At 46.3% G+C, this 23,818-nt stretch overlaps 15 non-coding genes across 15 annotated transcripts; 5 read left to right on the forward strand and 10 right to left on the reverse strand.

Annotated features, from left to right (window-relative positions):
* The first annotated feature begins 1,760 nt into the window (after positions 1 to 1,760).
* Positions 1,761 to 1,834, forward strand: trnan-guu (transfer RNA asparagine (anticodon GUU)). Its single transcript has one exon. It is a non-coding gene; the product is annotated as a tRNA-Asn (tRNA).
* A 164-nt stretch (positions 1,835 to 1,998) lies between these two features.
* trnat-ugu (transfer RNA threonine (anticodon UGU)) lies at positions 1,999 to 2,072 on the reverse strand. The gene has a single exon. It is a non-coding gene; the product is annotated as a tRNA-Thr (tRNA).
* A 427-nt stretch (positions 2,073 to 2,499) lies between these two features.
* trnat-agu (transfer RNA threonine (anticodon AGU)) lies at positions 2,500 to 2,573 on the reverse strand. Its single transcript has one exon. It is a non-coding gene; the product is annotated as a tRNA-Thr (tRNA).
* A 5,837-nt stretch (positions 2,574 to 8,410) lies between these two features.
* trnan-guu (transfer RNA asparagine (anticodon GUU)) lies at positions 8,411 to 8,484 on the forward strand. The gene has a single exon. It is a non-coding gene; the product is annotated as a tRNA-Asn (tRNA).
* Positions 8,485 to 8,648: 164 nt separating this feature from the next.
* On the reverse strand, positions 8,649 to 8,722 carry trnat-ugu (transfer RNA threonine (anticodon UGU)). The gene has a single exon. It is a non-coding gene; the product is annotated as a tRNA-Thr (tRNA).
* Positions 8,723 to 9,146: 424 nt separating this feature from the next.
* Positions 9,147 to 9,220, reverse strand: trnat-agu (transfer RNA threonine (anticodon AGU)). The gene has a single exon. It is a non-coding gene; the product is annotated as a tRNA-Thr (tRNA).
* A 681-nt stretch (positions 9,221 to 9,901) lies between these two features.
* Positions 9,902 to 9,975, forward strand: trnan-guu (transfer RNA asparagine (anticodon GUU)). The gene has a single exon. It is a non-coding gene; the product is annotated as a tRNA-Asn (tRNA).
* Positions 9,976 to 10,139: 164 nt separating this feature from the next.
* Positions 10,140 to 10,213, reverse strand: trnat-ugu (transfer RNA threonine (anticodon UGU)). The gene has a single exon. It is a non-coding gene; the product is annotated as a tRNA-Thr (tRNA).
* Positions 10,214 to 10,587: 374 nt separating this feature from the next.
* trnat-agu (transfer RNA threonine (anticodon AGU)) lies at positions 10,588 to 10,661 on the reverse strand. The gene has a single exon. It is a non-coding gene; the product is annotated as a tRNA-Thr (tRNA).
* A 5,727-nt stretch (positions 10,662 to 16,388) lies between these two features.
* On the forward strand, positions 16,389 to 16,462 carry trnan-guu (transfer RNA asparagine (anticodon GUU)). The gene has a single exon. It is a non-coding gene; the product is annotated as a tRNA-Asn (tRNA).
* A 164-nt stretch (positions 16,463 to 16,626) lies between these two features.
* Positions 16,627 to 16,700, reverse strand: trnat-ugu (transfer RNA threonine (anticodon UGU)). The gene has a single exon. It is a non-coding gene; the product is annotated as a tRNA-Thr (tRNA).
* A 379-nt stretch (positions 16,701 to 17,079) lies between these two features.
* On the reverse strand, positions 17,080 to 17,153 carry trnat-agu (transfer RNA threonine (anticodon AGU)). The gene has a single exon. It is a non-coding gene; the product is annotated as a tRNA-Thr (tRNA).
* A 2,543-nt stretch (positions 17,154 to 19,696) lies between these two features.
* On the forward strand, positions 19,697 to 19,770 carry trnan-guu (transfer RNA asparagine (anticodon GUU)). The gene has a single exon. It is a non-coding gene; the product is annotated as a tRNA-Asn (tRNA).
* Positions 19,771 to 19,934: 164 nt separating this feature from the next.
* Positions 19,935 to 20,008, reverse strand: trnat-ugu (transfer RNA threonine (anticodon UGU)). The gene has a single exon. It is a non-coding gene; the product is annotated as a tRNA-Thr (tRNA).
* A 379-nt stretch (positions 20,009 to 20,387) lies between these two features.
* trnat-agu (transfer RNA threonine (anticodon AGU)) lies at positions 20,388 to 20,461 on the reverse strand. Its single transcript has one exon. It is a non-coding gene; the product is annotated as a tRNA-Thr (tRNA).
* Positions 20,462 to 23,818: the final 3,357 nt, after the last annotated feature.

The following is a 23,818-nucleotide window of genomic DNA, read 5'->3' on the forward strand; positions in this document are numbered from 1 at the left end:
TCCATCCATCCATCCATCTATCTATCTATCTATCACTGACTCTCGATATCTAACTCTCTTGCTTGCTATCGCTCCCCCAATGGTCAGTAGCATAGTAGCATAACAGCAGATCACGGACCACTGTCAATCAGATGCTTGCCTTGCCGTCCATCCATCCATCTATCTATCTATCTATCTATGACTCTTGATATCTAACTCTCTTGCTTGCTATCGCTCCCCCAATGGTCAGTAGCATAGTAGCATAACAGCAGATCATTGACCACTGTCAATCAGATGCTTGCCTTTCCGTCCATCCATCCATCCATCTATCTATCTATCTATCAATGACTCTCGATATCTAACTCTCTTGCTTGCTATCGCTCCCCCAATGGTCAGTAGCATAGTAGCATAACAGCAGATCACGGACCACTGTCAATCAGATGCTTGCCTTGCCGTCCATCCATCCATCCATCTATCTATCTATCTATCAATGACTCTTGATATCTAACTCTCTTGCTTGCTATCGCTCCCCCAATGGTCAGTAGCATTGTAGCATAACAGCAGATCACGGACCACTGTCAATCAGATGCTTGCCTTGCCGTCCATCCATCCATCTATCTATCCATCTATCTATGACTCTCGATATCTAACTCTCTTACTTGCTATCGCTCCCCCAATGGTCAGTAGCATAGTAGCATAACAGCAGATCACGGACCACTGTCAATCAGATGCTTGCCTTGCCGTCCATCCATCCATCCATCTATCTATCTATGACTCTTGTTATCTAACTCTCTTGCTTGCTATCGCTCCCCCAATGGTCAGTAGCATAGTAGCATAACAGCAGATCATGGACCACTGTCAATCAGATGCTTGCCTTGCCGTCCATCCATCCATCTATCTATCTATCTATCAATGACTCTTGATATCTAACTCTCTTGCTTGCTATCGCTCCCCCAATGGTCAGTAGCATAGTAGCATAACAGCAGATCACGGACCACTGTCAATCAGATGCTTGCCTTGCCGTCCATCCATCCATCCATCTATCTATCTATCTATCAATGACTCTCGATATCTAACTCTCTTACTTGCTATCGCTCCCCCAATGGTCAGTAGCATTGTAGCATAACAGCAGATCACGGACCACTGTCAATCAGATGCTTGCCTTGCCGTCCATCCATCCATCTATCTATCTATCTATCTATGACTCTTGATATCTAACTCTCTTGCTTGCTATCGCTCCCCCAATGGTCAGTAGCATAGTAGCATAACAGCAGATCATGGACCACTGTCAATCAGATGCTTGCCTTGCCGTCCATCCATCCATCCATCTATCTATCTATCTATCAATGACTCTTGATATCTAACTCTCTTGCTTGCTATCGCTCCCCCAATGGTCAGTAGCATTGTAGCATAACAGCAGATCACGGACCACTGTCAATCAGATGCTTGCCTTGCCGTCCATCCATCCATCTATCTATCTATCTATCTATGACTCTTGATATCTAACACTCTTACTTGCTTTCGCTCACCCAATGGTCAGTAGCATAGTAGCATAACAGCAGATCACGGACCACTGTCAATCAGATGCTTGCCTTGCCGTCCATCCATCCATCTATCTATCTATCTATCTATGACTCTCGATATCTAACTCTCTTGCTTGCTATCGCTCCCCCAATGGTCACGTATGTTGCATTCAACGACAAAGAAAATCGTGTGCTGGAAATGATTTTTGGCAACTGTGAAGGAACTGCACGACTGCAGCAACCACAACACCTCTGTCTGTCTCTGTGGTGCAATCGGTCAGCGCGTTTGGCTGTTAACCAAAAGGATGGTGGTTCGAATCCTCCCAGGGACGGCCCACTTTTCCCCCCGCCCCTTGTTATTGTTTCTACTTCTGGCGGACAGCTTGCCAGACTGTGGCTACAGTAACCTTAAGCTGCTTGCTGTGGACGGCCATCTTGCAAAAATGTATTGAGCGTTTAGAAACTTCCTTTCCATTGCCTAGGCCAACATAAACCAAGGCACTGCTGGGAGTCGAACCCAGGGTTTCCTGTTTACAAGACAGGCGCTTTGACCAACTAAGCCACGGTGCCAGGACTCTCCCATTCCCCAGTGCCTACACTCAGGCGTAAGGCAAAACACAAACAAAACAAAACAAAACAAAACAAAACAAAACAAAACAAAACAAAACAAAACAAAACAAAACAAAACAAAACAAAACAAAACAAAACAAAATCTGGATGCAGACTGCAACAAAGGAAGCACACAGAGGTGAAAACGTAAGGTTGACGGGAGCAACAAGCTCCCTGTTGCAACTGTCCAGGGGCGGCAATGGGAATTGGACGTTGGCCGTAGCGCGTGTCCTTTGGGTTCTGGTTCTTCTTTACAAACCGGCGTCTGTCCAGTTGGCTTTCCGGTTCATTACGTCCTCTGATGGCTTTAAGATAAGCCTATCTTGCTAAAACTGATGGTCGACAAAGCGGAACACAAGCTTCGCAAGGAGCACACAAAGCCCGTCTAAGGCACCGCTGGGATTTGAACCCAGAACCTCTTGTTTACTAGACAGGCGCTTTAACCAACTAAGCCACGGCGCCAAATCTGCCGCTGCTGCTGCTGATAGTAGAATAACAGCAGATCACGGACCGCTTTCAATCAGGTTCTTGCCTTGCCGTCCATCCATCCATCCATCTATCTATGACTCTCAATATCTAACTCTCTTGCTTGCTATCGCTCCCCCAATGGTCAGTAGCATAGTAGCATAACAGCAGATCACGGACCACTGTCAATCAGGTGCTTGCCTTGCCGTCCATCCATCCATCTGTCTATCTATCTATCTATGACATCTTGACATCTAACTCTCTTGCTTGCTATCGCTCCCCCAATGGTCAGAAGCAAAGTAGCATAACAGCAGATCACGGACCACTGTCAATCAGATGCTTGCCTTGCCGTCCATCCATCCATCCATCCATCTATCTATCTATGACTCTTGATATCTAACTCTCTTGCTTGCTATCGCTCCCCCAATGGTCAGTAGCATAGTATCATAACAGCAGATCACAGACCACTGTCAATCAGATGCTTGCCTTGCCGTCCATCCATCCATCTATCTATCTATCTATCTATGACTCTTGATATCCAGCTCTCTTGCTTGCTATCGCTCCCCCAATGGTCAGTAGCATTGTAGCATAACAGCAGATCACGGACCACTGTCAATCAGATGCTTGCCTTGCCGTCCATCCATCCATCTATCTATCTATCTATCTATGACTCTTGATATCTAACTCTCTTGCTTGCTATCGCTCCCCCAATGGTCAGTAGCATTGTAGCATAACAGCAGATCACGGACCACTGTCAATCAGATGCTTGCCTTGCCGTCCATCCATCCATCTATCTATCTATCTATCTATGACTCTTGATATCAACTCTCTTGCTTGCTATCGCTCCCCCAATGGTCAGTAGCATTGTAGCATAACAGCAGATCACGGACCACTGTCAATCAGATGCTTGCCTTGCCGTCCATCCATCCATCTATCTATCTATCTATCAATGACTCTCGATATCTAACTCTCTTACTTGCTATCGCTCCCCCAATGGTCAGTAGCATAGTAGCATAACAGCAGATCACGGACCACTGTCAATCAGATGCTTGCCTTGCCGTCCATCCATCCATCCATCTATCTATCTATGACTCTTGTTATCTAACTCTCTTGCTTGCTATCGCTCCCCCAATGGTCAGTAGCATAGTAGCATAACAGCAGATCACGGACCACTGTCAATCAGATGCTTGCCTTGCCGTCCATCCATCCATCTATCTATCTATCTATCTATGACTCTTGATATCTAACTCTCTTGCTTGCTATCGCTCCCCCAATGGTCAGTAGCATTGTAGCATAACAGCAGATCACGGACCGCTGTCAATCAGGTTCTTGCCTTGCCGTCCATCCATCCATCCATCTATCTATGACTCTCAATATCTAACTCTCTTGCTTGCTATCGCTCCCCCAATGGTCAGTAGCATAGTAGCATAACAGCAGATCACGGACCACTGTCAATCAGATGCTTGCCTTGCCGTCCATCCTTCCATCCATCTATCTATCTATCTATGACTCTTGACATCTAACTCTCTTGCTTGCTATCGCTCCCCCAATGGTCAGTAGCAAAGTAGCATAACAGCAGATCACGGACCACTGTCAATCAGATGCTTGCCTTGCCGTCCATCCATCCACCCATCCATCTACCTATCTATGACTCTTGATATCTAACTCTCTTGCTTGCTATCGCTCCCCCAATGGTCAGTAGCATAGTAGCATAACAGCAGATCACGGACCACTGTCAATCAGATGCTTGCCTTGCCGTCCATCCATCCATCCATCTATCTATCTATCTATGACTCTTGATATCTAACTCTCTTGCTTGATATCGCTCCCCCAATGGTCAGTAGCATAGTAGCATAACAGCAGATCACGGACCACTGTCAATCAGATGCTTGCCTTGCCGTCCATCCATCCATCTATCTATCTATCTATCTATGACTCTTGATATCTAACTCTCTTGCTTGCTATCGCTCCCCCAATGGTCAGTAGCATTGCAGCATAACAGCAGATCACGGACCAATGTCAATCAGATGCTTGCCTTGCCGTCCATCCATCCATCTATCTATCTATCTATCTATGACTCTCGATATCTAACTCTCTTGCTTGCTATCGCTCCCCCAATGGTCAGTAGCATAGTAGCATAACAGCAGATCACGGACCACTGTCAATCAGATGCTTGCCTTGCCGTCCATCCATCCATCCATCTATCTATCAATCTATCAATGACTCTCGATATCTAACTCTCTTACTTGCTATCGCTCCCCCAATGGTCAGTAGCATAGTAGCATAACAGCAGATCACGGACCACTGTCAATCAGATGCTTGCCTTGCCGTCCATCCATCCATCCATCTATCTATCTATCTATCAATGACTCTCGATATCTAACTCTCTTACTTGCTATCGCTCCCCCAATGGTCAGTAGCATAGTAGCATAACAGCAGATCACGGACCACTGTCAATCAGATGCTTGCCTTGCCGTCCATCCATCCATCTATCTATCTATCTATCTATGACTCTTGATATCTAACTCTCTTGCTTGCTATCGCTCCCCCAATGGTCAGTAGCATAGTAGCATAACAGCAGATCACGGACCACTGTCACTCAGATGCTTGCCTTGCCGTCCATCCATCCATCCATCTATCTATCTATCTATCAATGACTCTCGATATCTAACTCTCTTGCTTGCTATCGCTCCCCCAATGGTCAGTAGCATAGTAGCATAACAGCAGATCACGGACCACTGTCAATCAGATGCTTGCCTTGCCGTCCATCCATCCATCTATCTATCTATCTATCTATGACTCTTGATATCTAACTCTCTTGCTTGCTATCGCTCCCCCAATGGTCAGTAGCATTGTAGCATAACAGCAGATCACGGACCAATGTCAATCAGATGCTTGCCTTGCCGTCCATCCATCCATCTATCTATCTATCTATCTATGACTCTCGATATCTAACTCTCTTGCTTGCTATCGCTCCCCCAATGGTCAGTAGCATAGTAGCATAACAGCAGATCACGGACCACTGTCAATCAGATGCTTGCCTTGCCGTCCATCCATCCATCCATCCATCTATCTATCAATCTATCAATGACTCTCGATATCTAACTCTCTTACTTGCTATCACTCCCCCAATGGTCAGTAGCATAGTAGCATAACAGCAGATCACGGACCACTGTCAATCAGATGCTTGCCTTGCCGTCCATCCATCCATCCATCTATCTATCTATCTATCAATGACTCTCGATATCTAACTCTCTTACTTGCTATCGCTCCCCCAATGGTCAGTAGCATAGTAGCATAACAGCAGATCACGGACCACTGTCAATCAGATGCTTGCCTTGCCGTCCATCCATCCATCTATCTATCTATCTATCTATGACTCTTGATATCTAACTCTCTTGCTTGCTATCGCTCCCCCAATGGTCAGTAGCATAGTAGCATAACAGCAGATCACGGACCACTGTCACTCAGATGCTTGCCTTGCCGTCCATCCATCCATCCATCCATCTATCTATCTATCTATCAATGACTCTCGATATCTAACTCTCTTGCTTGCTATCGCTCCCCCAATGGTCAGTAGCATAGTAGCATAACAGCAGATCACGGACCACTGTCAATCAGATGCTTGCCTTGCCGTCCATCCATCCATCTATCTATCTATCTATCTATGACTCTTGATATCTAACTCTCTTGCTTGCTATCGCCCCCCCAATGGTCAGTAGCATAGTAGCATAACAGCAGATCACGGACCACTGTCAATCAGATGCTTGCCTTGCCGTCCATCCATCCATCTATCTATCTATCTATCTATCTATGACTCTCGATATCTAACTCTCTTGCTTGCTATCGCTCCCCCAATGGTCAGTAGCATAGTAGCATAACAGCAGATCACGGACCACTGTCAATCAGATGCTTGCCTTGCCGTCCATCCATCCATCTATCTATCTATCTATCTATGACTCTCGATATCTAACTCTCTTGCTTGCTATCACTCCCCCAATGGTCAGTAGCATAGTAGCATAACAGCAGATCACGGACCACTGTCAATCAGATGCTTGCCTTGCCGTCCATCCATCCATCCATCTATCTATCTATCTATCAATGACTCTCGATATCTAACTCTCTTACTTGCTTTCGCTCACCCAATGGTCAGTAGCATAGTAGCATAACAGCAGATCACGGACCACTGTCAATCAGATGCTTGCCTTGCCGTCCATCCATCCATCTATCTATCTATCTATCTATGACTCTAGATATCTAACTCTCTTGCTTGCTATCGCTCCCCCAATGGTCAGTAGCATAGTAGCATAACAGCAGATCACGGACCACTGTCAATCAGATGCTTGCCTTGCCGTCCATCCATCCATCTATCTATCTATCTATCTATGACTCTCGATATCTAACTCTCTTGCTTGCTATCGCTCCCCCAATGGTCAGTAGCATAGTAGCATAACAGCAGATCACGGACCACTGTCAATCAGATGCTTGCCTTGCCGTCCATCCATCCATCCATCTATCTATCAATCTATCAATGACTCTCGATATCTAACTCTCTTACTTGCTATCGCTCCCCCAATGGTCAGTAGCATAGTAGCATAACAGCAGATCACGGACCACTGTCAATCAGATGCTTGCCTTGCCGTCCATCCATCCATCCATCTATCTATCTATCTATCAATGACTCTCGATATCTAACTCTCTTACTTGCTATCGCTCCCCCAATGGTCAGTAGCATAGTAGCATAACAGCAGATCACGGACCACTGTCAATCAGATGCTTGCCTTGCCGTCCATCCATCCATCTATCTATCTATCTATCTATGACTCTTGATATCTAACTCTCTTGCTTGCTATCGCTCCCCCAATGGTCAGTAGCATAGTAGCATAACAGCAGATCACGGACCACTGTCACTCAGATGCTTGCCTTGCCGTCCATCCATCCATCCATCTATCTATCTATCTATCAATGACTCTCGATATCTAACTCTCTTGCTTGCTATCGCTCCCCCAATGGTCAGTAGCATAGTAGCATAACAGCAGATCACGGACCACTGTCAATCAGATGCTTGCCTTGCCGTCCATCCATCCATCTATCTATCTATCTATCTATGACTCTCGATATCTAACTCTCTTGCTTGCTATCGCCCCCCCAATGGTCAGTAGCATAGTAGCATAACAGCAGATCACGGACCACTGTCAATCAGATGCTTGCCTTGCCGTCCATCCATCCATCTATCTATCTATCTATCTATCTATGACTCTCGATATCTAACTCTCTTGCTTGCTATCGCTCCCCCAATGGTCAGTAGCATAGTAGCATAACAGCAGATCACGGACCACTGTCAATCAGATGCTTGCCTTGCCGTCCATCCATCCATCTATCTATCTATCTATCTATGACTCTCGATATCTAACTCTCTTGCTTGCTATCACTCCCCCAATGGTCAGTAGCATAGTAGCATAACAGCAGATCACGGACCACTGTCAATCAGATGCTTGCCTTGCCGTCCATCCATCCATCCATCTATCTATCTATCTATCAATGACTCTCGATATCTAACTCTCTTACTTGCTTTCGCTCACCCAATGGTCAGTAGCATAGTAGCATAACAGCAGATCACGGACCACTGTCAATCAGATGCTTGCCTTGCCGTCCATCCATCCATCTATCTATCTATCTATCTATGACTCTCGATATCTAACTCTCTTGCTTGCTATTGCTCCCCCAATGGTCACGTATGTTGCATTCAACAACAAAGAAAATCGTGTGCTGGAAATGATTTTTGGCAACTGTGAAGGAACTGCACGACTGCAGCAACCACAACACCTCTGTCTGTCTCTGTGGCGCAATCGGTCAGCGCGTTTGGCTGTTAACCAAAAGGATGGTGGTTTGAATCCACCCAGGGACGGCCCACTTTTCCCCCCGCCCCTTGTTATTGTTTCTACTTCTGGCGGACAGCTTGCCAGACTGTGGCTACAGTAACCTTAAGCTGCTTGCTGTGGATGGCCATCTTGCAAAAATGTATTGAGCGTTTAGAAACTTCCTTTCCATTGCCTAGGCCAACATAAACCAAGGCACTGCTGGGAGTCGAACCCAGGGTTTCCTGTTTACAAGACAGGCGCTTTGACCAACTAAGCCACGGTGCCAGGACTCTCCCATTCCCCAGTGCCTACACTCAGGCGTAAGGCAAAAAACAAAACAAAACAAAACAAAACAAAACAAAACAAAACAAAACAAAACAAAACAAAACAAAACAAAACAAAACAAAACAAAACAAAACAAAATCTGGATGCAGACTGCAACAAAGGAAGCACACAGAGGTGAAAACGTAAGGTTGACGGGAGCAACAAGCTCCCTGTTGCGAGTGTCCAGGGGCGGCAATGGGAATTGGACGTTGGCCGTAGCGCTTGTCCTTTGGGTTCTGGTTCTTCTTTACAAACCGGCGTCTGTCCAGTTGGCTTTCCGGTTCATTACGTCCTCTGATGGCTTTACGATAAGCCTATCTTGCTAAAACTGATGGTTGACAAAGCGGAAGCACAAGCTTCGCAAGGAGCACAGAAAGCCCGCCTAAGGCACCGCTGGGATTTGAACCCAGAACCTCCTGTTTACTAGACAGGCGCTTTAACCAACTAAGCCACGGCGCCAAACCTGCCGCTGCTGCTGCTGATAGTAGAATAACAGCAGATCACGGACCGCTGTCAATCAGGTTCTTGCCTTGCCGTCCATCCATCCATCCATCTATCTATGACTCTCAATATCTAACTCTCTTGCTTGCTATCGCTCCCCCAATGGTCAGTAGCATAGTAGCATAACAGCAGATCACGGACCACTGTCAATCAGGTGCTTGCCTTGCCGTCCATCCATCCATCCATCCATCCATCTATCTATCTATGACTCTTGATATCTAACTCTCTTGCTTGCTATCGCTCCCCCAATGGTCAGTAGCATTGTAGCATAACAGCAGATCACGGACCACTGTCAATCAGATGCTTGCCTTGCCGTCCATCCATCCATCTATCTATCTATCTATCTATGACTCTTGATATCTAACTCTCTTGCTTGCTATCGCTCCCCCAATGGTCAGTAGCATTGTAGCATAACAGCAGATCACGGACCAATGTCAATCAGATGCTTGCCTTGCCGTCCATCCATCCATCCATCCATCTATCTATCTATGACTCTCGATATCTAACTCTCTTGCTTGCTATCGCTCCCCCAATGGTCACGTATGTTGCATTCAACGACAAAGAAAATCGTGTGCTGGAAATGATTTTTGGCAACTGTGAAGGAACTGCACGACTGCAGCAACCACAACACCTCTGTCTGTCTCTGTGGCGCAATCGGTCAGCGCGTTTGGCTGTTAACCAAAAGGATGGTGGTTCGAATCCACCCAGGGACGGCCCACTTTTCCCCCCGCCCCTTGTTATTGTTTCTACTTCTGGCGGACAGCTTGCCAGACTGTGGCTACAGTAACCTTAAGCTGCTTGCTGTGGACGGCCATCTTGCAAAAATGTATTGAGCGTTTAGAAACTTCCTTTCCATTGCCTAGGCCAACATAAACCAAGGCACTGCTGGGAGTCGAACCCAGGGTTTCCTGTTTACAAGACAGGCGCTTTGACCAACTAAGCCACGGTGCCAGGACTCTCCCATTCCCCAGTGCCTACACTCAGGCGTAAGGCAAAAAACAAAACCAAACAAAACAAAACAAAACAAAACAAAACAAAAACTGGATGCAGGCTGCAACAAAGGAAGCACACAGAGGTGAAAACGTAAGGTTGACGGGAGCAACAAGCTCCCTGTTGCGACTGTCCAGGGGCGGCAATGGGAATTGGACGTTGGCCGTAGCGCTTGTCCTTTGGGTTCTGGTTCTTCTTTACAAACCGGCGTCTGTCCAGTTGGCTTTCCGGTTCATTACGTCCTCTGATGGCTTTACGATAAGCCTATCTTGCTAAAACTGATGGTCGACAAAGCGGAAGCACAAGCTTCGCAAGGAGCACAGAAAGCCCGCCTAAGGCACCGCTGGGATTTGAACCCAGGACCTCCTGTTTACTAGACAGGTGCTTTAACCAACTAAGCCACGGCGCCAAATCTGCCGCTGCTGCTGCTGATAGTAGAATAACAGCAGATCACGGACCGCTGTCAATCAGGTTCTTGCCTTGCCGTCCATCCATCCATCCATCTATCTATGACTCTCAATATCTAACTCTCTTGCTTGCTATTGCTCCCCCAATGGTCAGTAGCATAGTAGCATAACAGCAGATCACGGACCACTGTCAATCAGATGCTTGCCTTGCCGTCCATCCATCCATCCATCTATCTATCTATCTATGACTCTTGACATCTAACTCTCTTGCTTGCTATCGCTCCCCCAATGGTCAGTAGCAAAGTAGCATAACAGCAGATCACGGACCACTGTCAATCAGATGCTTGCCTTGCCGTCCATCCATCCATCTATCTATCTATCTATCTATGACTCTTGATATCTAACTCTCTTGCTTGCTATCGCTCCCCCAATGGTCAGTAGCATAGTAGCATAACAGCAGATCACGGACCACTGTCAATCAGATGCTTGCCTTGCCGTCCATCCATCCATCTATCTATCTATCTATCTATGACTCTCGATATCTAACTCTCTTGCTTGCTATCGCTCCCCCAATGGTCAGTAGCATAGTAGCATAACAGCAGATCACGGACCACTGTCAATCAGATGCTTGCCTTGCCGTCCATCCATCCATCCATCTATCTATCAATCTATCAATGACTCTCGATATCTAACTCTCTTACTTGCTATCGCTCCCCCAATGGTCAGTAGCATAGTAGCATAACAGCAGATCACGGACCACTGTCAATCAGATGCTTGCCTTGCCGTCCATCCATCCATCCATCTATCTATCTATCTATGACTCTCGATATCTAACTCTCTTGCTTGCTATCGCTCCCCCAATGGTCAGTAGCATAGTAGCATAACAGCAGATCACGGACCACTGTCAATCAGATGCTTGCCTTGCCGTCCATCCATCCATCCATCTATCTATCAATCTATCAATGACTCTCGATATCTAACTCTCTTACTTGCTATCGCTCCCCCAATGGTCAGTAGCATAGTAGCATAACAGCAGATCACGGACCACTGTCAATCAGATGCTTGCCTTGCCGTCCATCCATCCATCCATCTATCTATCTATCTATCAATGACTCTCGATATCTAACTCTCTTACTTGCTATCGCTCCCCCAATGGTCAGTAGCATAGTAGCATAACAGCAGATCACGGACCACTGTCAATCAGATGCTTGCCTTGCCGTCCATCCATCCATCTATCTATCTATCTATCTATGACTCTTGATATCTAACTCTCTTGCTTGCTATCGCTCCCCCAATGGTCAGTAGCATAGTAGCATAACAGCAGATCACGGACCACTGTCACTCAGATGCTTGCCTTGCCGTCCATCCATCCATCCATCTATCTATCTATCTATCAATGACTCTCGATATCTAACTCTCTTGCTTGCTATCGCTTCCCCAATGGTCAGTAGCATAGAAGCATAACAGCAGATCACGGACCACTGTCAATCAGATGCTTGCCTTGCCGTCCATCCATCCATCCATCTATCTATCTATCTATGACTCTTGATATCTAACTCTCTTGCTTGCTATCGATCCCCCAATGGTCAGTAGCATTGTAGCATAACAGCAGATCACGGACCACTGTCAATCAGATGCTTGCCTTGCCGTCCATCCATCCATCCATCCATCTATCTATCTATCCATCAATGACTCTCGATATCTAACTCTCTTACTTGCTATCGCTCCCCCAATGGTCAGTAGCATAGTAGCATAACAGCAGATCACGGACCACTGTCAATCAGATGCTTGCCTTGCCGTCCATCCATCCATCTATCTATCTATCTATCTATGACTCTTGATATCTAACTCTCTTGCTTGCTATCGCTCCCCCAATGGTCAGTAGTATAGTAGCATAACAGCAGATCACGGACCACTGTCACTCAGATGCTTGCCTTGCCGTCCATCCATCCATCCATCTATCTATCTATCTATCAATGACTCTCGATATCTAACTCTCTTGCTTGCTATCGCTCCCCCAATGGTCAGTAGCATAGTAGCATAACAGCAGATCACGGACCACTGTCAATCAGATGCTTGCCTTGCCGTCCATCCATCCATCTATCTATCTATCTATCTATGACTCTTGATATCTAACTCTCTTGCTTGCTATCGCCCCCCCAATGGTCAGTAGCATAGTAGCATAACAGCAGATCACGGACCACTGTCAATCAGATGCTTGCCTTGCCGTCCATCCATCCATCTATCTATCTATCTATCTATCTATGACTCTCGATATCTAACTCTCTTGCTTGCTATCGCTCCCCCAATGGTCAGTAGCATAGTAGCATAACAGCAGATCACGGACCACTGTCAATCAGATGCTTGCCTTGCCGTCCATCCATCCATCTATCTATCTATCTATCTATGACTCTCGATATCTAACTCTCTTGCTTGCTATCACTCCCCCAATGGTCAGTAGCATAGTAGCATAACAGCAGATCACGGACCACTGTCAATCAGATGCTTGCCTTGCCGTCCATCCATCCATCCATCTATCTATCTATCTATCAATGACTCTCGATATCTAACTCTCTTGCTTGCTATCGCTCCCCCAATGGTCAGTAGCATAGTAGCATAACAGCAGATCACGGACCACTGTCAATCAGATGCTTGCCTTGCCGTCCATCCATCCATCTATCTATCTATCTATCTATGACTCTTGATATCTAACTCACTTGCTTGCTATCGCTCCCCCAATGGTCAGTAGCATTGTAGCATAACAGCAGATCACGGACCACTGTCAATCAGATGCTTGCCTTGCCGTCCATCCATCCATCCATCCATCTATCTATCTATCTATCAATGACTCTCGATATCTAACTCTCTTACTTGCTATCGCTCCCCCAATGGTCAGTAGCATAGTAGCATAACAGCAGATCACGGACCACTGTCAATCAGATGCTTGCCTTGCCGTCCATCCATCCATCTATCTATCTATCTATCTATGACTCTTGATATCTAACTCTCTTGCTTGCTATCGCTCCCCCAATGGTCAGTAGCATAGTAGCATAACAGCAGATCACGGACCACTGTCACTCAGATGCTTGCCTTGCCGTCCATCCATCCATCCATCTATCTATCTATCTATCAATGACTCTCGATATCTAACTCTCTTGCTTGCTATCGCTTCCCCAATGGTCAGTAGCATAGAAGCATAACAGCAGATCACGGACCACTGTCAATCAGATGCTTGCCTTGCCGTCCATCCATCCATCCATCTATCTATCTATCTATGACTCTTGATATCTAACTCTCTTGCTTGCTATCGATCCCCCAATGGTCAGTAGCATTGTAGCATAACAGCAGATCACGGACCACTGTCAATCAGATGCTTGCCTTGCCGTCCATCCATCCATCCATCCATCTATCTATCTATCCATCAATGACTCTCGATATCTAACTCTCTTACTTGCTATCGCTCCCCCAATGGTCAGTAGCATAGTAGCATAACAGCAGATCACGGACCACTGTCAATCAGATGCTTGCCTTGCCGTCCATCCATCCATCTATCTATCTATCTATCTATGACTCTTGATATCTAACTCTCTTGCTTGCTATCGCTCCCCCAATGGTCAGTAGCATAGTAGCATAACAGCAGATCACGGACCACTGTCACTCAGATGCTTGCCTTGCCGTCCATCCATCCATCCATCTATCTATCTATCTATCAATGACTCTCGATATCTAACTCTCTTGCTTGCTATCGCTCCCCCAATGGTCAGTAGCATAGTAGCATAACAGCAGATCACGGACCACTGTCAATCAGATGCTTGCCTTGCCGTCCATCCATCCATCTATCTATCTATCTATCTATGACTCTTGATATCTAACTCTCTTGCTTGCTATCGCCCCCCCAATGGTCAGTAGCATAGTAGCATAACAGCAGATCACGGACCACTGTCAATCAGATGCTTGCCTTGCCGTCCATCCATCCATCTATCTATCTATCTATCTATCTATGACTCTCGATATCTAACTCTCTTGCTTGCTATCGCTCCCCCAATGGTCAGTAGCATAGTAGCATAACAGCAGATCACGGACCACTGTCAATCAGATGCTTGCCTTGCCGTCCATCCATCCATCTATCTATCTATCTATCTATGACTCTCGATATCTAACTCTCTTGCTTGCTATCACTCCCCCAATGGTCAGTAGCATAGTAGCATAACAGCAGATCACGGACCACTGTCAATCAGATGCTTGCCTTGCCGTCCATCCATCCATCCATCTATCTATCTATCTATCAATGACTCTCGATATCTAACTCTCTTGCTTGCTATCGCTCCCCCAATGGTCAGTAGCATAGTAGCATAACAGCAGATCACGGACCACTGTCAATCAGATGCTTGCCTTGCCGTCCATCCATCCATCTATCTATCTATCTATCTATGACTCTTGATATCTAACTCACTTGCTTGCTATCGCTCCCCCAATGGTCAGTAGCATTGTAGCATAACAGCAGATCACGGACCACTGTCAATCAGATGCTTGCCTTGCCGTCCATCCATCCATCCATCCATCTATCTATCTATCTATCAATGACTCTCGATATCTAACTCTCTTACTTGCTATCGCTCCCCCAATGGTCAGTAGCATAGTAGCATAACAGCAGATCACGGACCACTGTCAATCAGATGCTTGCCTTGCCGTCCATCCATCCATCTATCTATCTATCTATCTATGACTCTTGATATCTAACTCTCTTGCTTGCTATCGCTCCCCCAATGGTCAGTAGCATAGTAGCATAACAGCAGATCACGGACCACTGTCACTCAGATGCTTGCCTTGCCGTCCATCCATCCATCCATCTATCTATCTATCTATCAATGACTCTCGATATCTAACTCTCTTGCTTGCTATCGCTCCCCCAATGGTCAGTAGCATAGTAGCATAACAGCAGATCACGGACCACTGTCAATCAGATGCTTGCCTTGCCGTCCATCCATCCATCTATCTATCTATCTATCTATGACTCTTGACATCTAACTCTCTTGCTTGCTATCGCTCCCCCAATGGTCAGTAGCAAAGTAGCATAACAGCAGATCACGGACCACTGTCAATCAGATGCTTGCCTTGCCGTCCATCCATCCACCCATCCATCTACCTATCTATGACTCTTGATATCTAACTCTCTTGCTTGCTATCGCTCCCCCAATGGTCAGTAGCATAGTAGCATAACAGCAGATCACGGACCACTGTCAATCAGATGCTTGCCTTGCCGTCCATCCATCCATCCATCTATCTATCTATCTATGACTCTTGATATCTAACTCTCTTGCTTGATATCGCTCCCCCAATGGTCAGTAGCATAGTAGCATAACAGCAGATCACGGACCACTGTCAATCAGATGCTTGCCTTGCCGTCCATCCATCCATCTATCTATCTATCTATCTATGACTCTTGATATCTAACGCTCTTGCTTGCTATCGCTCCCCCAATGGTCAGTAGCATTGTAGCATAACAGCAGATCACGGACCAATGTCAATCAGATGCTTGCCTTGCCGTCCATCCATCCATCTATCTATCTATCTATCTATGACTCTCGATATCTAACTCTCTTGCTTGCTATCGCTCCCCCAATGGTCACGTATGTTGCATTCAACGACAAAGAAAATCGTGTGCTGGAAATGATTTTTGGCAACTGTGAAGGAACTGCACGACTGCAGCAACCACAACACCTCTGTCTGTCTCTGTGGCGCAATCGGTCAGCGCGTTTGGCTGTTAACCAAAAGGATGGTGGTTCGAATCCACCCAGGGACGGCCCACTTTTCCCCCCGCCCCTTGTTATTGTTTCTACTTCTGGCGGACAGCTTGCCAGACTGTGGCTACAGTAACCTTAAGCTGCTTGCTGTGGACGGCCATCTTGCAAAAATGTATTGAGCGTTTAGAAACTTCCTTTCCATTGCCTAGGCCAACATAAACCAAGGCACTGCTGGGAGTCGAACCCAGGGTTTCCTGTTTACAAGACAGGCGCTTTGACCAACTAAGCCACGGTGCCAGTACTCTCCCATTCCCCAGTGCCTACACTCAGGCGTAAGGCAAAAAACAAAACCAAACAAAACCAAACAAAACAAAACAAAACAAAACAAAATCTGGATGCAGGCTGCAACAAAGGAAGCACACAGAGGTGAAAACGTAAGGTTGACGGGAGCAACAAGCTCCCTGTTGCGACTGTCCAGGGGCGGCAATGGGAATTGGACGTTGGCCGTAGCGCTTGTCCTTTGGGTTCTGGTTCTTCTTTACAAACCGGCGTCTGTCCAGTTGGCTTTCCGGTTCATTACGTCCTCTGATGGCTTTACGATAAGCCTATCTTGCTAAAACTGATGGTCGACAAAGCGGAAGCACAAGCTTCGCAAGGAGCACAGAAAGCCCGCCTAAGGCACCGCTGGGATTTGAACCCAGGACCTCCTGTTTACTAGACAGGTGCTTTAACCAACTAAGCCACGGCGCCAAATCTGCCGCTGCTGCTGCTGATAGTAGAATAACAGCAGATCACGGACCGCTGTCAATCAGGTTCTTGCCTTGCCGTCCATCCATCCATCCATCTATCTATGACTCTCAATATCTAACTCTCTTGCTTGCTATCGCTCCCCCAATGGTCAGTAGCATAGTAGCATAACAGCAGATCACGGACCACTGTCAATCAGATGCTTGCCTTGCCGACCATCCATCCATCCATCTATCTATCTATCTATGACTCTTGACATCTAACTCTCTTGCTTGCTATCGCTCCCCCAATGGTCAGTAGCAAAGTAGCATAACAGCAGATCACGGACCACTGTCAATCAGATGCTTGCCTTGCCGTCCATCCATCCATCTATCTATCTATCTATCTATGACTCTTGATATCTAACTCTCTTGCTTGCTATCGCTCCCCCAATGGTCAGTAGCATAGTAGCATAACAGCAGATCACGGACCACTGTCAATCAGATGCTTGCCTTGCCGTCCATCCATCCATCTATCTATCTATCTATCTATGACTCTCGATATCTAACTCTCTTGCTTGCTATCGCTCCCCCAATGGTCAGTAGCATAGTAGCATAACAGCAGATCACGGACCACTGTCAATCAGATGCTTGCCTTGCCGTCCATCCATCCATCCATCTATCTATCAATCTATCAATGACTCTCGATATCTAACTCTCTTACTTGCTATCGCTCCCCCAATGGTCAGTAGCATAGTAGCATAACAGCAGATCACGGACCACTGTCAATCAGATGCTTGCCTTGCCGTCCATCCATCCATCCATCTATCTATCTATCTATGACTCTCGATATCTAACTCTCTTGCTTGCTATCGCTCCCCCAATGGTCAGTAGCATAGTAGCATAACAGCAGATCACGGACCACTGTCAATCAGATGCTTGCCTTGCCGTCCATCCATCCATCCATCTATCTATCAATCTATCAATGACTCTCGATATCTAACTCTCTTACTTGCTATCGCTCCCCCAATGGTCAGTAGCATAGTAGCATAACAGCAGATCACGGACCACTGTCAATCAGATGCTTGCCTTGCCGTCCATCCATCCATCCATCTATCTATCTATCTATCAATGACTCTCGATATCTAACTCTCTTGCTTGCTATCGCTCCCCCAATGGTCAGTAGCATAGTAGCATAACAGCAGATCACGGACCACTGTCAATCAGATGCTTGCCTTGCCGTCCATCCATCCATCTATCTATCTATCTATCTATGACTCTTGATATCTAACTCACTTGCTTGCTATCGCTCCCCCAATGGTCAGTAGCATTGTAGCATAACAGCAGATCACGGACCACTGTCAATCAGATGCTTGCCTTGCCGTCCATCCATCCATCCATCCATCTATCTATCTATCTATCAATGACTCTCGATATCTAACTCTCTTACTTGCTATCGCTCCCCCAATGGTCAGTAGCATAGTAGCATAACAGCAGATCACGGACCACTGTCAATCAGATGCTTGCCTTGCCGTCCATCCATCCATCTATCTATCTATCTATGACTCTTGATATCTAACTCTCTTGCTTGCTATCGCTCCCCCAATGGTCAGTAGCATAGTAGCATAACAGCAGATCACGGACCACTGTCACTCAGATGCTTGCCTTGCCGTCCATCCATCCATCCATCTATCTATCTATCTATCAATGACTCTCGATATCTAACTCTCTTGCTTGCTATCGCTCCCCCAATGGTCAGTAGCATAGTAGCATAACAGCAGATCACGGACCACTGTCAATCAGATGCTTGCCTTGCCGTCCATCCATCCATCTATCTATCTATCTATCTATGACTCTTGACATCTAACTCTCTTGCTTGCTATCGCTCCCCCAATGGTCAGTAGCAAAGTAGCATAACAGCAGATCACGGACCACTGTCAATCAGATGCTTGCCTTGCCGTCCATCCATCCACCCATCCATCTACCTATCTATGACTCTTGATATCTAACTCTCTTGCTTGCTATCGCTCCCCCAATGGTCAGTAGCATAGTAGCATAACAGCAGATCACGGACCACTGTCAATCAGATGCTTGCCTTGCCGTCCATCCATCCATCCATCTATCTATCTATCTATGACTCTTGATATCTAACTCTCTTGCTTGATATCGCTCCCCCAATGGTCAGTAGCATAGTAGCATAACAGCAGATCACGGACCACTGTCAATCAGATGCTTGCCTTGCCGTCCATCCATCCATCTATCTATCTATCTATCTATGACTCTTGATATCTAACGCTCTTGCTTGCTATCGCTCCCCCAATGGTCAGTAGCATTGTAGCATAACAGCAGATCACGGACCAATGTCAATCAGATGCTTGCCTTGCCGTCCATCCATCCATCTATCTATCTATCTATCTATGACTCTCGATATCTAACTCTCTTGCTTGCTATCGCTCCCCCAATGGTCACGTATGTTGCATTCAACGACAAAGAAAATCGTGTGCTGGAAATGATTTTTGGCAACTGTGAAGGAACTGCACGACTGCAGCAACCACAACACCTCTGTCTGTCTCTGTGGCGCAATCGGTCAGCGCGTTTGGCTGTTAACCAAAAGGATGGTGGTTCGAATCCACCCAGGGACGGCCCACTTTTCCCCCCGCCCCTTGTTATTGTTTCTACTTCTGGCGGACAGCTTGCCAGACTGTGGCTACAGTAACCTTAAGCTGCTTGCTGTGGACGGCCATCTTGCAAAAATGTATTGAGCGTTTAGAAACTTCCTTTCCATTGCCTAGGCCAACATAAACCAAGGCACTGCTGGGAGTCGAACCCAGGGTTTCCTGTTTACAAGACAGGCGCTTTGACCAACTAAGCCACGGTGCCAGTACTCTCCCATTCCCCAGTGCCTACACTCAGGCGTAAGGCAAAAAACAAAACCAAACAAAACCAAACAAAACAAAACAAAACAAAACAAAATCTGGATGCAGGCTGCAACAAAGGAAGCACACAGAGGTGAAAACGTAAGGTTGACGGGAGCAACAAGCTCCCTGTTGCGACTGTCCAGGGGCGGCAATGGGAATTGGACGTTGGCCGTAGCGCTTGTCCTTTGGGTTCTGGTTCTTCTTTACAAACCGGCGTCTGTCCAGTTGGCTTTCCGGTTCATTACGTCCTCTGATGGCTTTACGATAAGCCTATCTTGCTAAAACTGATGGTCGACAAAGCGGAAGCACAAGCTTCGCAAGGAGCACAGAAAGCCCGCCTAAGGCACCGCTGGGATTTGAACCCAGGACCTCCTGTTTACTAGACAGGTGCTTTAACCAACTAAGCCACGGCGCCAAATCTGCCGCTGCTGCTGCTGATAGTAGAATAACAGCAGATCACGGACCGCTGTCAATCAGGTTCTTGCCTTGCCGTCCATCCATCCATCCATCTATCTATGACTCTCAATATCTAACTCTCTTGCTTGCTATCGCTCCCCCAATGGTCAGTAGCATAGTAGCATAACAGCAGATCACGGACCACTGTCAATCAGATGCTTGCCTTGCCGACCATCCATCCATCCATCTATCTATCTATCTATGACTCTTGACATCTAACTCTCTTGCTTGCTATCGCTCCCCCAATGGTCAGTAGCAAAGTAGCATAACAGCAGATCACGGACCACTGTCAATCAGATGCTTGCCTTGCCGTCCATCCATCCATCTATCTATCTATCTATCTATGACTCTTGATATCTAACTCTCTTGCTTGCTATCGCTCCCCCAATGGTCAGTAGCATAGTAGCATAACAGCAGATCACGGACCACTGTCAATCAGATGCTTGCCTTGCCGTCCATCCATCCATCTATCTATCTATCTATCTATGACTCTCGATATCTAACTCTCTTGCTTGCTATCGCTCCCCCAATGGTCAGTAGCATAGTAGCATAACAGCAGATCACGGACCACTGTCAATCAGATGCTTGCCTTGCCGTCCATCCATCCATCCATCTATCTATCAATCTATCAATGACTCTCGATATCTAACTCTCTTACTTGCTATCGCTCCCCCAATGGTCAGTAGCATAGTAGCATAACAGCAGATCACGGACCACTGTCAATCAGATGCTTGCCTTGCCGTCCATCCATCCATCCATCTATCTATCTATCTATGACTCTCGATATCTAACTCTCTTGCTTGCTATCGCTCCCCCAATGGTCAGTAGCATAGTAGCATAACAGCAGATCACGGACCACTGTCAATCAGATGCTTGCCTTGCCGTCCATCCATCCATCCATCTATCTATCAATCTATCAATGACTCTCGATATCTAACTCTCTTACTTGCTATCGCTCCCCCAATGGTCAGTAGCATAGTAGCATAACAGCAGATCACGGACCACTGTCAATCAGATGCTTGCCTTGCCGTCCATCCATCCATCCATCTATCTATCTATCTATCAATGACTCTCGATATCTAACTCTCTTACTTGCTATCGCTCCCCCAATGGTCAGTAGCATAGTAGCATAACAGCAGATCACGGACCACTGTCAATCAGATGCTTGCCTTGCCGTCCATCCATCCATCTATCTATCTATCTATCTATGACTCTTGATATCTAACTCTCTTGCTTGCTATCGCTCCCCCAATGGTCAGTAGCATAGTAGCATAACAGCAGATCACGGACCACTGTCACTCAGATGCTTGCCTTGCCGTCCATCCATCCATCCATCTATCTATCTATCTATCAATGACTCTCGATATCTAACTCTCTTGCTTGCTATCGCTTCCCCAATGGTCAGTAGCATAGAAGCATAACAGCAGATCACGGACCACTGTCAATCAGATGCTTGCCTTGCCGTCCATCCATCCATCTATCTATCTATCTATCTATGACTCTTGATATCTAACTCTCTTGCTTGCTATCGATCCCCCAATGGTCAGTAGCATTGTAGCATAACAGCAGATCACGGACCACTGTCAATCAGATGCTTGCCTTGCCGTCCATCCATCCATCCATCCATCTATCTATCTATCCATCAATGACTCTCGATATCTAACTCTCTTACTTGCTATCGCTCTCCCAATGGTCAGTAGCATAGTAGCATAACAGCAGATCACGGACCACTGTCAATCAGATGCTTGCCTTGCCGTCCATCCATCCATCTATCTATCTATCTATCTATGACTCTTGATATCTAACTCTCTTGCTTGCTATCGCTCCCCCAATGGTCAGTAGCATAGTAGCATAACAGCAGATCACGGACCACTGTCACTCAGATGCTTGCCTTGCCGTCCATCCATCCATCCATCTATCTATCTATCTATCAATGACTCTCGATATCTAACTCTCTTGCTTGCTATCGCTCCCCCAATGGTCAGTAGCATAGTAGCATAACAGCAGATCACGGACCACTGTCAATCAGATGCTTGCCTTGCCGTCCATCCATCCATCTATCTATCTATCTATCTATGACTCTTGATATCTAACTCTCTTGCTTGCTATCGCCCCCCCAATGGTCAGTAGCATAGTAGCATAACAGCAGATCACGGACCACTGTCAATCAGATACTTGCCATGCCGTCCATCCATCCATCTATCTATCTATCTATCTATCTATGACTCTCGATATCTAACTCTCTTGCTTGCTATCGCTCCCCCAATGGTCAGTAGCATAGTAGCATAACAGCAGATCACGGACCACTGTCAATCAGATGCTTGCCTTGCCGTCCATCCATCCATCTATCTATCTATCTATCTATGACTCTCGATATCTAACTCTCTTGCTTGCTATCACTCCCCCAATGGTCAGTAGCATAGTAGCATAACAGCAGATCACGGACCACTGTCAATCAGATGCTTGCCTTGCCGTCCATCCATCCATCCATCTATCTATCTATCTATCAATGACTCTCGATATCTAACTCTCTTGCTTGCTATCGCTCCCCCAATGGTCAGTAGCATAGTAGCATAACAGCAGATCACGGACCACTGTCAATCAGATGCTTGCCTTGCCGTCCATCCATCCATCTATCTATCTATCTATCTATGACTCTTGATATCTAACTCACTTGCTTGCTATCGCTCCCCCAATGGTCAGTAGCATTGTAGCATAACAGCAGATCACGGACCACTGTCAATCAGATGCTTGCCTTGCCGTCCATCCATCCATCCATCCATCTATCTATCTATCTATCAATGACTCTCGATATCTAACTCTCTTACTTTCTATCGCTCCCCCAATGGTCAGTAGCATAGTAGCATAACAGCAGATCACGGACCACTGTCAATCAGATGCTTGCCTTGCCGTCCATCCATCCATCTATCTATCTATCTATCTATGACTCTTGATATCTAACTCTCTTGCTTGCTATCGCTCCCCCAATGGTCAGTAGCATAGTAGCATAACAGCAGATCACGGACCACTGTCACTCAGATGCTTGCCTTGCCGTCCATCCATCCATCCATCTATCTATCTATCTATCAATGACTCTCGATATCTAACTCTCTTGCTTGCTATCGCTCCCCCAATGGTCAGTAGCATAGTAGCATAACAGCAGATCACGGACCACTGTCAATCAGATGCTTGCCTTGCCGTCCATCCATCCATCTATCTATCTATCTATCTATGACTCTTGATATCTAACTCTCTTGCTTGCTATCGCCCCCCCAATGGTCAGTAGCATAGTAGCATAACAGCAGATCACGGACCA

Source organism: Amia ocellicauda, chromosome 2, assembly GCF_036373705.1.
Source record: "Amia ocellicauda isolate fAmiCal2 chromosome 2, fAmiCal2.hap1, whole genome shotgun sequence".
Classification (NCBI taxonomy): domain Eukaryota; kingdom Metazoa; phylum Chordata; class Actinopteri; order Amiiformes; family Amiidae; genus Amia; species Amia ocellicauda.